Source organism: Marmota flaviventris, unplaced genomic scaffold (assembly GCF_047511675.1).
Source record: "Marmota flaviventris isolate mMarFla1 unplaced genomic scaffold, mMarFla1.hap1 Scaffold_55, whole genome shotgun sequence".
NCBI lineage: Eukaryota > Metazoa > Chordata > Mammalia > Rodentia > Sciuridae > Marmota > Marmota flaviventris.
The window spans coordinates 314,069-329,428 of NW_027288355.1; positions in this window are offsets into that span (position 1 = coordinate 314,069).

Sequence of the window (15,360 nt, forward strand, 5' to 3'; positions counted from 1 at the left end):
TACCCATATGGCTACTGTTTGTGTTTGGTTTAGGTTTAGGGTTAGGCTTAGACCTAGAGTTAGTGTTAGTGTCAGAATAATTGTCAGGGATAGGCTTAGGGATTGGGTTAGGGTTAGAGATAGAATGAGGCTTAGGATTAGGACTAGTAATAGATTTAGGGTTTGTGGAAGTCTAAAAATTAGTGTTTGGACTATGGTAGCATTAGAGTGCGGATTGGCATAGGGTAAGGGATAGGGTTAGAGCTAGGGTTAGGGTTAAACTTAGTGTTAGCATTAGGGTTAAAGCTAGGGTTAAGTTTAGGTTTAAGGTTCAGATTAAGGCTAGGTTTTGTGTTAGGGTTAGGTCTATTGCTAATCTAAGAACTGGCATAACGATTAGGGCTAGTTTTAGGATTAGTGCTAGGCCTAGGTTTAGTTTTCGATTTAGGTTTAGCATTAGGGTGATGTTTAGAGCTAAGGTTAGTTTTAGAAACAGAGTAAGGGTCATTATTGGTTATACGGTTAGGTTTAGGAATCAAATTAGGACTAGGGTAAGGGCTAGGCATAGTGTTAGGGTTTGGTTTAGGTTAAGGTTTAGGATTAGAGCTGTAGCTCAGTTTTGCTTGAATGCTATGGCTATGGTGAGGGATAGTTTTCAAATTAGCATTAGGATTAGGGCTAGTGTTAGGGTGAGGTTTAGGTTTAAAGTTAGGGTTAGATTTAGAGTTAGGGCTAGAACTAGGTTTAGGTATAGGGCTAAGTTTGGGGCTAGTGTTAGGGGTAGGCTTTGGGTCATGGTAAGGGATAATGTTAGAACTAGGGCTAGGGATAGGGCAAGAATTAGAGTTAGTCTTAGAGCTAGAAATATGATTAGGTTTAAAGTTAGGGCTAAATTAGGTCTAGGATTAGAGCTAGGTTTAGTATTATGGCTAGGCCTTGGTTTAGGGCTAGGGTTAGAAATAGGGTCAGGCTATGGTATGATATTATAGCTAGGTTAAGGGCTAGAGTGAAGTTTCACTTTAGGGTTAGGCCTAGTGTTAGGTTTAGGGTTCGGATTAAGGCTTGGTTTAGGGCCAGGGTTAGGGCTTTTTTTTTTTTTTTTTTTTTTTTTTTTTTTTTTTTTTTTTAGCATAAGAGCTAATATTAGGGCTAGGGCTAATGTCAGGTCTAGGTTTATGGTTAGGGATAGTTTCATGGTTAGGTCTATGGCTACGTATAGTGTAAGGGTTAGGTTTACGGTTAGGGTCAATTTTGGAGATAGGGGTATTATTAGGGTCAGGGTAACCATTAGGGTTTGTTTAGGTTAAGGTTTAGGTTTAGGGCTCAAATTAGGTTAGGATAATATTTAGGGTTAGGATAATGGATATGGTTAGGTTTAGGATTCAGGTTAGGTTTAGGGTAATTAATTGGTTAAGAGTTATGGATAGAATTAGGGTTATCCTAGAATTATCATTAGGGTTAGGGTTAGCATTAAGGTAATAGATAGGATTAGAGCTAGAGTTAGGGCTAGGGTTATGGTTAGGATTAAGTCTAGGGTTAGGATTAGATTTAGAGTTAGGTTAGGGTTAAAGCTAGTGTTAGGGTTAGGGTTAGGGCTAGGTTATAGATTAGGTAAGGGTTAGGGTAGGGCTATGGCTAATAATATAAGAACTATAGTTATGATTAGGGCTAGTTTTAGGGTTCAGGTTAGGGCTAGGTCTAGTGTTAGGGTTAGTTTATGATTAGGGTGATGATTTGAAATCGGGTTAGTATTAGTGTCAGAGTCAAGGTTAGTGTTAGTTTTAGGGTTAGGGATAACACTCGAAATAAGGCTAGAGTTATGTGTAGGTGTAGGGTTAGGTTTTGCGTTAGGGTTAGGGCAAGAATTAGGGCTAGTTCTAATGTCAGGTCTGAGGTTACAGTTAGGTTAGTGTTAGGGTTAGTGCTAGGGCTCAGTTTTGTTTTAAAGCTACAGCTAGGTTTAGAACTAGTTTTAGGGTTAGTGATAGTTTAGGGCTAGTGGTAGGGTGAGGTTCAGGTTTAGGGTTAGGGTTATATTTAGAGTTATGGTTAGATCTAGGGTTTGGACTTGGGCTAGATTTAGGCGTTAGGTTAGGGCTAGTGTTAGGGTTATGGTAATAGATAGAGTTTGTACTAGAAATAGGTCTAAGGCAAGTGTTAGAGTTAGTCTTAGGGGTAGGGTTAGAGTTAGGGTTATGATTAGCACTAAATTAGGAATAGGAATAGAGCTAGGGTTAGTGTTAGATTTAGGGTTAGGGTTAGCATTAGTGTTAGTGTTGGAGTCGGGCTTTAGTGTTAGTGTTGGATTAGGGTTAACTTTAGGGGAAGGGATGTGGTTATACCTTGGTTCAGAACTAGGGTGAAGGTTGAAATTAGGGATTGGGCTAGAGTGAGGGTTCAGGTTAGGATTAAGCCTAGGTTTAGGGCTAGGTTAGGGATTGGGTTTGTGTTAGGTTTAGGGCGAGAATTAGGTCTATGGCTAATGTCAATTAGGGTTACGCTTAGAAATACTGTTAAGATTACGTTTATGGCTGGGTATTTTGTAAGGGTTAGGTTTCAGGAATGGGTCCGGTTTAAAGCTAGGTGTATTGTTAGGGTAAGTGTCTTGATTAGGGTTTGGTTTAGTTTATGGTTTAGGTTCAGGGCTTGATTTAGCATTAGGTTTAGGGATTGGGTTAGAGTAATTAATAAGGTTAGGTTTAGTGTTCAGTTTAATTTTAGGAAATGGATAGGGATAGTGTTAGAGATAGGTTTACAGTTAGGCCTACAGTTAACATTTGGATTAGGATTATGTTTAGGTTAATGGATAGGTTTAGGGCTACGGTGATGGTTAGGATTTGGGCTACAGTTAGGGTTAGGGTTAAGCATGGGGTTAGTGTTGGGTTTAGGTTTATGGTAAGTTTTAGGGTTTGAGCTATGTTTAGGGCTTGGTCAATGGTTAGGGTTAGTGTGATGTCCAGGTTTAGGGTTAGGGTTAAGTTTAGAGCTAGGTTTAGCATTATGTTTAGGTTTATGTTTGGGTAATAGTGTTAGAACTATGGTTTGACCTTGGTTATGGTTAGGATTAGGACTAGGTTTAGGGCTAGGTCTAGAGTTATATTTTAGTAAGGTTTAGTGTTTGAGTTAGTGTTAGGGTTAAGGCAAGGGTTACAGTTTGGGTTGTGTCTAGGGTTAGATTTAGGTTTACCCTTAGAACTAGGTTTTGTGTGAGGTTTAGGGTTAAAGTTAGGGGTATATGTAATGTAAGACCTAGAGTTAGGGTTATGGTAGGTCTAGTGTTGGGTTTATGGCTAGATTTTGGGTTAGTAGGTAGGATTTTTGTTACAGGAAGGGACAGTGTTTGGGTTAGCTTTATGGCCAGAATTAGGACTAGGTTTATGTCTAGAGGTAAACGTAGTATTTAGGTTAGTTTAAATGTTAATATGAGGGCTAAGGCTAGGTTTTTGTTTAGGTCTAGAGCTAAAGTTAAGGCTAGATTTTGAATTAGGTTTAGATCTAGGTATAATGGTAGGGTTAGGTTTAGGTATAAGTTTACCAGTAGGGCTAGTGTTAGGGTTTGGTTTAGGGTTAAGATCAGGTTTAGAACTCGGGTTTGTGTTGTGGTCAGAATGAGGTTCAGGGTTTGCTTTAGGGTTTTGGATAGGGTTAGAACTAGAATGAGATCTAGGTTTAGGACTATTAATAGGGTTAATATGTGTTTAGCTTAAGAATTAGGAATAGGTCTAGGGTTACCATTAGTGTTAGGGTTTTGCTTAGGGTAAGGTATAAGGTTAGACATAGGTTTAGAGCTAAGGTTAGGGTTATCCTTAGGGTTAAAGCTAGGTTTAGGGCTCAGATTAGGGCTAGTTTTTGTGTGAGGTTTAAGGCTAGGTCAAATTTAAGTGATATGTTTAGGGAAAGGATCAGGTTTAGAGCTAGGCGTATTATTAGGGTCGTGGTCAGGCTTCAGGTTTGGGTTAGGATAAGGTTTAGGTTTAGGGCTCAAATTAGCATTAAGGTTAGAGTTAGGGTTAGGGTAATGGATTTGGGTAGGATTAGAATTCAGGTTATGTTTAGAGTAATAGATATGGTTTTGGTTTGTGATAGGTTTTGGCTTAGGCCTAGAGTTAGCATTAGTGTTATGGTATCGTTAGGGTAATTAATAGGGTTAGACCTAGTGTTAGGGCTAGGGTTATAATTAGGAGTAGGGATAGAGTTAGGGTTAGGGTCAGGGTTATTGTGAGGGTTGGAGTCAGGATTAGGTTTCAGAAATGGTTTAGGGTTTTAGCTAGGATTAGTGCTAGGGTAAGGTTAGTGCTAGGGTTATGGTCATGGTTAGTGTTAGGGTTAGTGTTAGGGTTATGTCTTGGGTTATCATTAGGGTTAGGGTAATAGATTTGATGTCAGGTTAGTGTTATGGATAAGTTTAGGTTAGAGTTTAGGGTTTGGGTTAGCATTTGATCTAGCTTAGCTCAGGATTAGGGTTAGGTTCACTGTTAGTTCTAGGGTTAGGTTTATGTTTATGTTTAGGGTATGTTTAGCTTTAGGTCTAGTGTTTCATTAGGGGTAAGTTTAGAGTTAGGCTAGTTGGTAGGGTTCAAGCTAGGGTTATGTCAAGGTTTCAGGTTCGGATTAGGGATAGGGTTAGGGTAGGTTTAGGCCTTCAGTTAGAGTTAGGTTTAGCTTAAGTTTAAGGGTTAGGGATTGAGGTGGGGTTAAGGCTTGGGTGAGGGTTAGGTAGACTCAGGGCTAGGGTACGGTTAGGATTAGGCATAGGGATAGGGTTAGCATTAGTTTTAGTGTTATGGTTAAGATAGTGGGTAGAGTTAGAGCTAGGGTTTGTGGTATGGTTAAGTTAGGATTAGGTCTAGGGTTGGGGTGAGGTTTTGGGTTTGGGCTAGGTTTATGTTTCTGGTAAGGTTAAGGGTTTGAGCTAGAGTTACAGCTATATGTAGAATTAGCTTTAGGTCTACGTCTAGTGTTAGTGTTAAGTTTAGGTATTGGGTTATTGGTAGGGCTAGTGTTAGGTTTTGGATAAGGGTTAGAGTCAGTTTTAAACCTAGCCTTTGTGTTTGATTTAGAATAAAGGGTCAGGGTTAGGGTTAGGGTTTGTTAGTGTTTGGCTTAGGGTTAGGGTTAGTGTTAGGGTTAAGATTGGTGTTAGGGTTATTTTTAGTGTTAGGGTTAGGTTTAGTGTTACGGTTAGTGTTAGGTTTAGGTTAAGGTTTAGTGTTATGGTTAGCATTAGGGATAGAGTTAAGGTTAAGGTTAGTGTTAGAATTAGGGTTAGTTTTAGGGTTAGTTTTAATGTTTGGGTTATGGTTACAGTTAGGTTTAATGTTTTGGTTATTGTTAGGTTTATGGTCATGGTTTAGGTTAGTGTTTAGGTTAGTGTTCAGGTAAGTGTTAGGGTTACAGTAAGATTTAGGGTTGATGTTAGGGTTAGGCTTAGGTTTAGGGTTAGGTTTAGTGTTAAGATTAGGTTTATGCTTAGGTTTAGGGTTAGTGTTAGGATTAATGTTAGGGTTTGTGTTATGATTAGGATTTGGTTTAGGGTTCGGTTTACAGTTAAGATTAGATTTACAGTTAAATTCAGGGTTAGTATTAGGTTTATGGTTAGGGTTAGTGTTAGGTTTATGGTTAGTGTTTGTTATACTGTTAGTTTTAGGGTTTGGGTTTAGGTTAGGGTTAGGGTTACTTTTAGAGTTAGGGTTAGGGTTCAGTTTAGGGTTAATGTTAGTGTTACTGTTAAGGTTACTGTTAGGGTTAGGTTAGTGTTTGTGATAGGGTTAGGGTTAAGGTTTTCGTTAGATTTATGGTTAAGATTAGAGTTAGATTTAGGGTTAGCCTTAGGGGTAGAGTTAGGGTTAGGATTAGTCTTAGGTGTATGGTTAGGGTTAGGGTTATGGTTAGTTATTGGGTTAAGGTTGGGGTTAGTGTTAGTGTTAGGGTTAGATTCAGAATTAGTGTTAGGTTTAGTGTTTGAGTTAGGGTAAGAGTTAGGTAAGGGTTAGGGTTAATGTTAGGTTAGGGTTGGGGTTATGGTTTGGGTAGGGTTTGTGTTAGGGTTAGCATTAGGTTTAGGTTTTGTGTTAGTGTTATATTTAGTGTGTGGGTTACAGTAAGGGTTTCGGATAGGGCTAGATTTAGACTTTGTGTTAGATTTTATTTTAGGGTCAGTTTTAGGGTTAGTTGTAGGTTTATATTTAGGATTAGGGTTAGTGTTACACTTAGAATTAGGTTTAGGATTAGTGTTTTGGATAGTGTTAGAGTTAGGTTGAGGCTTAGTGTTAGCATTTGGGTTAGAGAAATTGTTAGGGTTAGAGTTACATTTATGGTGAGGTTTAGGATTAGTGTTAGTGTTAAGATTATGGTTTGTGAGAGTGTTAGGGTTATGGTTAGGGTTAGTGTTAGGGTTAAGGTTAGGATTAGGGTTATTGTAAGGGTTAGGGTTACTGTTAGTGTTACTGTTAGGGATAGTATTAGGGTTAGGGATATGTTAGGGTTCATTTTAGGAATAGGGCTGGGGTTAGGGTTAGGGTAAGCTTTGTCTTAGGGTTAGGGTTAGGGTTAGTTTTAGGGCCAGGGTGAGGGTTATGGTTAGGTATAGGGTTAGTGTAAGTTGTAGGGTTAGGGTTAGTGTTAGGGTTAAACTTAGGGTACGTGTTAGTGTTAGGGATAGGTTTAGTGTTAGGTTTAGGGTTAGATTTAGGGTTAGCTTTACTTTTAGAGTTAAAGTTAGGGTTAGGGAGAGTGTTAGGGTTAGTGATAGGTTTAGTGTTTCAGATATGTTTAGGGTAAGTGTTAGTGTTACAGTTAGGGTTAGGGTTAGTTTTAAGGTTCATTTTAGGCTTAACGTTAGGGTTGTATTTAGGGTTAGTTTTAGGTTTACAGTTAGTGTTAGGATACAAGTTAGGGTTAGGTTTTGTTTTAGAGTTTGGGTTAGGGTTAGGTTTAGTTTTAGGATTGTGTTTCTGTGAGGGATATTGTTTTTGTTAGGGTAAGGTTTATGTTTAGGGTTTTCGTTGGTGTTAGGGTTAGGGTTAGGTTTAGTGTTAGGTTTAAGGAGAGTGTTAGGTTTAGGGAGAATGTTAGGGTTAGGGCTAAGGTTAGGGTTAGGGATATCATTACAGTTAGGGTGAGGGTTAGGGTTTGGATTGGTTTAGGATTAGTTTTAGATTTAGGGTTATGGTTGGAGTTAGGATTAAGGTTATGAATAATGTTAGTGTGAGGGATAAGTTTTGTGTTAGGTTAGGGGTTAGGATTAAGGTTAGAGTGAGGCTTAGTGTTAGATTTAGGCTTAGTTTTGGGGTTACTTGAAGGTTAGTGTTAGAGTTATGGTAAGGGTTTGGATTAGTGTAAGGGTTAGGATTAAGGATTGTGTTATGGTAAGGGTTATGATAAGGGTTAGGGGTAGGGAAAGGTTTATTTTAGGTTCAATGTTAGTGTTAATGCTATGATTATGATTAGGGATAGTGTTAGGATTAGGGATAATATTTGGTTTACTTTTAGGTTTAGGTTTAAAATTAGGGTCAAGGTTAGTGTTACCATTAGGGTTAGGTTTAGGGTTAGGGTTAGTGTGAGGGTTAGGGTTATGTTTACGGTTAAGGTTAGTTTAGGGTTAAGGGTTAGGGTTAGGATTCTGGTTAGGTTTAGGGTTAGTTTTAGAATTGGGGTTACAGTTTGGGTTAGGGTTAGTTTAAAGGTTAGTGTTAGTGAAATAATTATGGTTTTTGTTAGGGTAAGGGTTAGGTTTAAGTTTTGTGTTAGGGTTAGAGTTAAAATTAGTGTCTTGGTTATGATTAGAAAGCAGGTCAGAGTGAGGCATAGGGTTGGATTAAAGTTAGTTTTAGGGTTGTAGTTAGTTTAGGTATCTTGTTAGGGTAAGGGTTAGGGTTAGTATTAGTGTTAGGGTTAAAGGTTAGTTTTAGGTTTTTGTTTAGGCTTAGGGTTAGGGTTAGTGATAGGGTTTTTGTTGGGGTTATGGTTAGTGTTAGGATTAGAGTTAGGTTTAGTGTTAGGACTTTTTTTATTTTTAGGTTTAGGTTTAGGGTTCAGTTAGGGTTAGTGTTATAGTTAGTTATAGGGTTAGGTTTGGGGTTAGGGTTAGTGTTAGTGTTAGGGTTAGTATTAGGTTTAGTGTTAGGGTTTGAGTTAGGGTTAGGTTTGGGTAAGTGTTAGGGCTAGGTTTAAGTTTAGGGTTAGTGTAAGGATTAGTGTTAGGAATAGGATTAGATTTAATGTTAGGGTTAGGGTTAGGGTTAGTGTTAGGTTTAGGGTTAGGGTTAGGTTTAGGCTTAAGTTTAGGGTTACTGTTAGGTTTAATTTAAGGGTTTGGTTTAGGTTTAGGATTAATGTTAGTGTTCAAATTAGGGTTTGTGTTAGGATTCGGGTTAGGGTGAGTGTTAATGTTATGGTTATGGTTAGGGTTAGGGTTAGTGTTATGGTTATGGTTAGGGTTAGTTTTATGCTTAGTGTTATTGTTAGGGTAAGGGTTATGTTTAGGGTTAGTGTTAGTGTTAGGGGCAGTGTTAGGGTTTGGGTTGGTTAGGGTTAGGGTTAGGGTTAGGGTTACGGATAAGATTGGGTTATAATTAGAGTTAAAATTAGGATTAGGTTTAGGTATATTGTTAAGGTTATTGTTACAGTTAGTGTTACTTTTCAGGTTAGTGTTAGGATTAGGTTTAGGTTAGGGTTAGGGTTAGGGTTATTGTTATGTTTAGATTACGGTTAGGATTAGGTTATGGTTAGTGTTAGAGTTTGGGTTTGGTTTAACATTAGTGTTTGGGTTATGATTGTATTTAGGTTTAGGGTTAGTGTTAGGTTTAGGGTAATGATTGGTGTTGGGTTTAGAGTTAGTATGAGGGTGAGTGAAAGGGTTAGTTTTAAGTTTAGCCTTAGTGTGAGTGTTTAATTTAGGGTTATGTTTAGTGTTAGGATTAGCGTTAGGTTTATTGTTAGGGTTAGTGTTATGGTTAAGTTTAGATATAGGATAAGGGTTCGTGTTAGAGTTAGGGTTATGATTAGGGTTAGTGTTAGGTTTAGTTTTAGGGTTAGGGTTAATGATAGGGTTAGGTTTGGGGTTAGGGTAAATGTTAGTGTTAGGTTTAGGTTTAAGCTTAGGTTAGGGTTAGAGTTAGGGGTAGGATTAGGTTTAAAATTAGTGTTTGGGTTAGGGTTATATTTAGGTTTATGGTTAGTGTTAGGTTTAGAGTAAGGTTTAGTGTTAGGTTTCAGGTTAGGTTTAGGGTTAAGGTGAGGGTTAGGGTTAGGGTTATTTTTAGGTTTAGCTATAGGGTTAGCCTTAGGGTTACTGTTAGTGTTAGTGTTAGGTTTAGGGTTAGTGTTTGTTTTATGGTTAGGTATAGGTTTAGGATTAAGTTTCCTGTTAGAGTTAGGGTTAGTGTTAGTGTTAGTGTTAGGTTTAGTTTTAGGATTAGGGTTAATGATATGTTTATATTTGGGGTTAGGGTTAATGTTAGTGTTAGGTTTAGATTTAGGTTTAGTTTTAGGGTTAGAATTAGGGTTAGGTTTAGGGTTAGTGTTAGGGTTAGGATAAGGGTTAGGTTGTGTGATATGCTAAGTTTAGTTTTAGAATTAGTGTTATGGTTAGAGTTACTTTAGTATTTGTGTTATGGTTAGGATTAGGTTTAGTGATAGGGTTAGGTTTATGGTTAAGGTTAGTGTTAAGTTAGGTTTAGGGTTTGTGTTAGGGTTACTGATAGGGTTATGCTTAGGATTTCAGTTATGGTTACAGTTTGTTTTATGTTTAGGTTTAGGGTAGGTTAGGGTTAGGGTTAGGTTTAAGATTAGTGTTAGGTTTAATGTTATAGATAGGGTAAGGTTTAGGGTTAGCAAAAGTCTTATTGTTAGGAATAGGTTGAGGTTTAGGATTAGGGTTAGGGTTAGTTTTATGGCTAGATTTAGGGTTAGGTTTATTTTTAGTGAAAGTGTTAGGGTTAGGGTTAGGGTTAGTGTTAAGGTTAGTGTTCGGTTAGGGTTAGGGGTAGGTTTAGTGTTAGGGATAGGATTAGGTTTAGGTTTAGTGTTAGTCTCAGGGATAGGTTTAGGGTTTGTGTTAGATTTAGGATTAGGATTAGGGTTCGTTTTAGCAGTATGGTCAGTGTTAGGGTTATGGTTCATGTTAGGAATATGTTTAAGTTTAGTGTTAGGTTTAGGTTTATAGTTAGGTTGATGTGTTAGTGTTACTGTTATTGTTAGGCTTAAGTTTAATGTTTGGGTTAGGGTTAATGTTAGGTTTATTGTTATTTTCAGGGTTAGGGTTAGTGACAGTGTGAGGTTTAGGGTTTGGATTAGAGTTCATATTGGGGTCAGGTTGTGGGTTAAGGGTAGGGTTAGTGTTTGGGTTGGTGTTATATTTAGGGTTAGGGTTAGTGTTAGGGTTAAAGTTAGGGTTAAGATTAGGGTTAGTTTTAGGGTTAAGAATAAGTTTAAGGTTTGTGTAAGGGTTAGGGTTAGAGATACTTTTTGGGTTAGGGTTAGGCTTGGAGTTTAGGTTAGTATTAAGGTAATTGTTAGGGTAACTGTTATGGTTAGGGTTTAAAATTAGGCTTAAGTTTAGTGTTTTTGGTAGGGTTAGGTTTATGTTTCATGTTAAGGTTATGTTTACGTTTAGATTAGGGTTAGTGTTTGTTTTAGTGGTAGTGTTAGGGATATTGTTAAGGCTAGGGATACTTTTAGTGTTAGGGTTTGTGTTAGGTTAGGGTTAGATTTAGATTTAGTGTTACGATTAGGGTTAGAAGTAGGTTTAAGTTGGGTGATAGAGTTAGTGTTAGGGTTAGTTTTAGTGTTAGGTTAAGGGTTAGGGTTAGGGTTTGGGTTCTGGTTAGGCTTAGGTTTAGTTTTAGAGTTAGGGTTAGGATTATGGTTAGTGTTAGTGTTAGGGGTATGGTTTATGTTAGGGTCAGAGTTAGGTTTGGTGTTTCCGTTAAGATTAGGGTTAGTGTTACGGTTAGGGTTAGGGTTAGTGTTTTATTTATGGTTAGGGTTAGGGTTAGTTACAGGGTTAGTGTTAGGGTTGGGATTAGTGTTAGTGTTAGGGTTATGGTTAGTTTTAGAATTAGGGTTAGTCTTAGGATCAGGGTTAGTGTAGGTTTAGGGTTAAGTTAGATTAGTGAGAAAATTAGGGTTAGGGTTCTGGTTAGGTTTCGTGTTAGGGTTACCTTTGGGGTTAGTGTTAATCTTGTTGTTAGGATTATGTTTACGGTTATTATTAGGGTTAGGGCTAGTGTTAAGATTAGTGTTAGGGTTTGTGTTAGGATTAGGGTTAGCTTTAGTGTTAGATTTAGGTTTAGTTTAGGACTAGGGTTAGTGTTAGGGTTATGGTTAGGTTTAGGTATAGTGTTAGGTTTAGATATAGGTTTAGGCTTAGTGTTAATTATAGAGAAAGGGTTACTTTTAGTATTATGGTTAGAGTTAGGTTTAGGGTTAGGATTAGTGTTAGGGTTAGCTTTAGGGTTAGAAAAGTGTTAGGTAAGGGTTGGGTTAGGTTTAGGGTTATGGTTCAGGGTAGAGTTTGTGTTAGGATTAGGGTTAGGGTTCAAGTTAGATTTAGGATTAGGGTTAGAATTAGGGTTCAAGTTAGATTTAGGATTAGGGTTAGAATTAGGGTTAGGGTTAGAGTTAAAGTTAGGGTAAGGCTTAGAATTAGTGTTAGGGATAGCGTTAGGGTAAGGGTTAGTGTTATGGTTAGGGCAAGTTTTAGGGTTACTGTTAGTGTTAGGGTTAGTGTTAGGGTTAAGATTAGGGTTAGGGTTAGTGCTCGGCTTATGGTAGGGTTAGGGTGAGGTTGATGGTTAGGTTTAGGTTTACGTTTAAGGTCATCATTAGTGTTAAGGTTTGGGTTAGTGTGAAGATGAGGGTTAGTGTTAGGTTTATGTTAGGGTTAGTAGTAGGTTTAGGGTTACATTTTGGATTAGGGTTAGGTTTAGTGTTAGGGTTAGTGTTACAGATAGGGTTACAGTTAGGGTTAGGGTTAGTTTTAGAGTTAGGTTTAGGGTTAGAGTTATGGTAAGGGATAGGTTTAGGGTTAGTGTTAGGATTAGGGATAATGTTAGTGTTGGTGTTAGGGTTAAGGTTAGAATTCATGTTAGGGTTAGTGTTAGTGTAAGTGTTAGGGTTAGGGTTAGTGGGAGTGTTAGGGTTAGGGTTAGTTTTTGAGTTTGAGATAAAGTTAGGGTTAGGGTTATGGATAGTGTTAGGGTTAGGGATAGATTTACGGTTAGTGTTAGGCTGAGGTTCAGTGTTAATGTTACGCTTAGGGTTAGTGTTAATTTTAGGGTTAGTGTTAGGGTTAGGTTTAGGGATAGGGTTATTTTTAGGATAAATTAGTTTTAGGGTTAGTGTTAAATTTAGGTTTAGCTTTAGGGTTAGGGTTACTGTTACGTTTAGGATAGGTTTAGGGTTAGAGTTAGTGTTAGTATTAGTGTTAGGGTTATTGATAGGTTTAGGGTTATGTTTAAGGTTAGTATTAGTGATAGATTTGAAAGTTTAATAATCTTGAGAACTGTTTGCTAATCTTGTTCCCAAAATGTGCTGTCCCCCACTGCCGGTTGCAGGCAAACTGCCCACTCGCCCTGACCCGTCAATGAACTTCCCTCCCTGCCCTCTCCAAGGAAAGTATATAAGCTCTGCTTAAGCTGTTCTCAGGGCTCTTTGCTCTATTCAAGTGAGCTCTGAGCCCCAGCATGCTGGACCCCAATAAACCCTTTGCTGTTGCATGAGACAGTGTCTTCGTGGTCTCTTCCTCCTACACTTGCCTGACCTTTACATTTGGAGGTCCCACCGAGATCTGGCAGCGGCGGACAAAAGACCCCCAACAGTCCCCTCTCAGGGTAAGTAAGGTGCCTCTTTCTGGTTTCTGCTTTCTGGTTTCTGCTTTCTGGTTCCAGGCTTCAGATTTCTGGTTTCAGGTTAGGGCTGGCAAAGTGGCTGTTGGTGAAGAACGTGAGCTCTCTCCAACAGTGGATGACAGACATGTCACAGAGCCACAGGCCAAGTCCCTGGGGGACACCCCAGAAGACTCTGGAAATCGAGGAACAGTAGTTTCCTCGACTCAGTATTCTGCAGTATTCTGCTTCGGATTTGGTTTGCCAGCCCATCAGGTTTTGCCGGCTACTCAGTCCTGTCTCAGTGTTGAACATTTACTGTCTGTCTTTATTGTCTGTGTCATGTGTCCTTGCTTTCACTGTTTGTGTATCTTTCATTATGGGACAGAGCACTTCAATGCCTCTGTCCCTGACACTTGATCACTGGACCAAAGTCCACTTAAGGGCTCAGAATCTTTCTTTTTCAGTAAAATGCCAGACCTGGCAGACTCTCTGTGCCTCAGAATGGCCCACCTTTGGAGTCGGATGGCCCCCAGAAGGATCTTTCTACTTCCCACTGATTTGAAAAGTCAGAGATATTGTCTTTGTCTTTCAGCCGGGACCACATAGCCATCCAGATCAACAGCCGTATATCTTAACTTGGCAGGACCTCTGCGAATCTCCTCCTCCATGGGTGAAGCCTTTCTTTGTCCCTTCCCCCGCTCCTACTCTTTCCCCCACGATTCTGTCTCTCAAACCCTCTGCTCCTCCTCCTCCTCCACCCTCTATTCTCCCTGAGTCTCAAAATTTGACTCTACTGGACTCTCCTCCCCCTCCTTATCCCCTGCCCTCGACCCCCAACACTCAACACCCTCTAAGTGATTCCCCTGCTGCTGACTCAGCCTCTCCAGCATTGGAGGAAGCTAAGCCATCCCAGTGCCCTCCAGATGACTCCCCCATGGCACACACAGCCCCTCCTCCCCTGGAGGAAACTGGCCCAGCTAAAAGAACTCAAAGGACTTGCCAGCATTTTCACACCAGCCTACTTGGGATGACTGCCAACAACTCCTAGGGACTCTCTTCATGACAGAGGAACAAAAGAGAATCCTCCTGGAAGCTAGGAAAAAACTATCCTCAGACCAGATGGGCGACTGACACAACTTCCCCTTGAACCAACCCAACTGGGACCCCAACACCTTTGAAGATAGGGAGCATCTGTCCACTTATCACTGGGCTCTAATAACAGGTCTTCGAGTTACTGCTAGGCGACCAACTAATTTGGCCAAGGTAAGAGAGATTATTCAAGGGCCTGATAAATCTCCCTCTATGTTTCTAGAGAGAATTATGGAGACATATAGGAGATATACTCCTTTCGATCCTCAGGCAGAGGATCAAAAGGCATCTGTCACAATGGCCTTTATTGGGCAAGCTGCCCTGGATATTAAAAAAAAAAAGAAAATTACAACGCTTAGATGGATTAAAAGATATGATTTTTAGATTTAGTCAGAGAAGCCGAGAAGGTATACTATAAGAGAGAAACTGAGGAAGAGAAGGAACAAAGGAGGGAGAAAGAAAGGGAGCAAATGGAGGATGAAAGAAGCAAAAGACAGACTAAGGCATTGACTAAGGTCCTAGTCACAAAAACAGATAGGCCAGAAATTAAGAGACAGGGAGACAGAAAGGGATACCTGGGCCCATGCCAAAAGCCACCTCTGGCCTCAGATCAATGTGCCTACTGTAGAGAAAAAGGACACTGGGCCAAAGAGTGCCCTAGAAAGAAACAGCCATGCCAGACAGCCATTCTAACTCTGGAGGATGACTAGGAAAGTCGGGGCTCGGATGCCCTCCCCGAGCTCAGGGTAACTTTTGAATTGGAGGGGACCCCAGTAAAATTTGAAGTGAATACAGGGGCAGTATACTCAGCCCTTAAGGCCCCATTGGACCCTCTATCAACTAAAAGGTCTCTAGTTCAAGGGGCTAACAGCAGTAAATATCTGGCTTGGACAACTAAGAGGATCATGGACCTGGGGAAAGGAAAAGTCCATCACTCCTTCCTAGTGATCCCAGAATGCCCGGACCCATTGATGGGCAGAGATCTGCTCACCAAGCTCTGGGCCAGAATAACTTTTAACCCTGAAGGCCCCCAAATGGAATTTCTAAATCCTTCAGTAAAAACTCCTATAGTCATGGCTTTAACTATGTCAGTAGAAGATGAACATCAACTCTTCACACCCCCCAAGACTGATCAAAGAGGCAAGCTATCCCAGAAATGGATAACAGATTACCCAGATGCCTGGGCAGAAACTGCTGGGTTAGGTCTAGCCGTAAAACAACCTCCAATAACAGTGGAGTTAAAAACCTCAGCCTCCCCAATTAATATTAAACAATATCCTCTGAGCAAAGAAGCTAAAGATGGGATAAGGCCCCATATTCAGAAATACCTGGCCTTAGGGGTCCTTAGTCCCTGTCAATCGGCCTGGAACACTCCCCTGCTACCAGTAAAAAAGCCAGGAACCAGGGACTATCGCCCCGTTCAAGACCTAAGAGAGATCAACAACAGAGTGCAGGACATTCA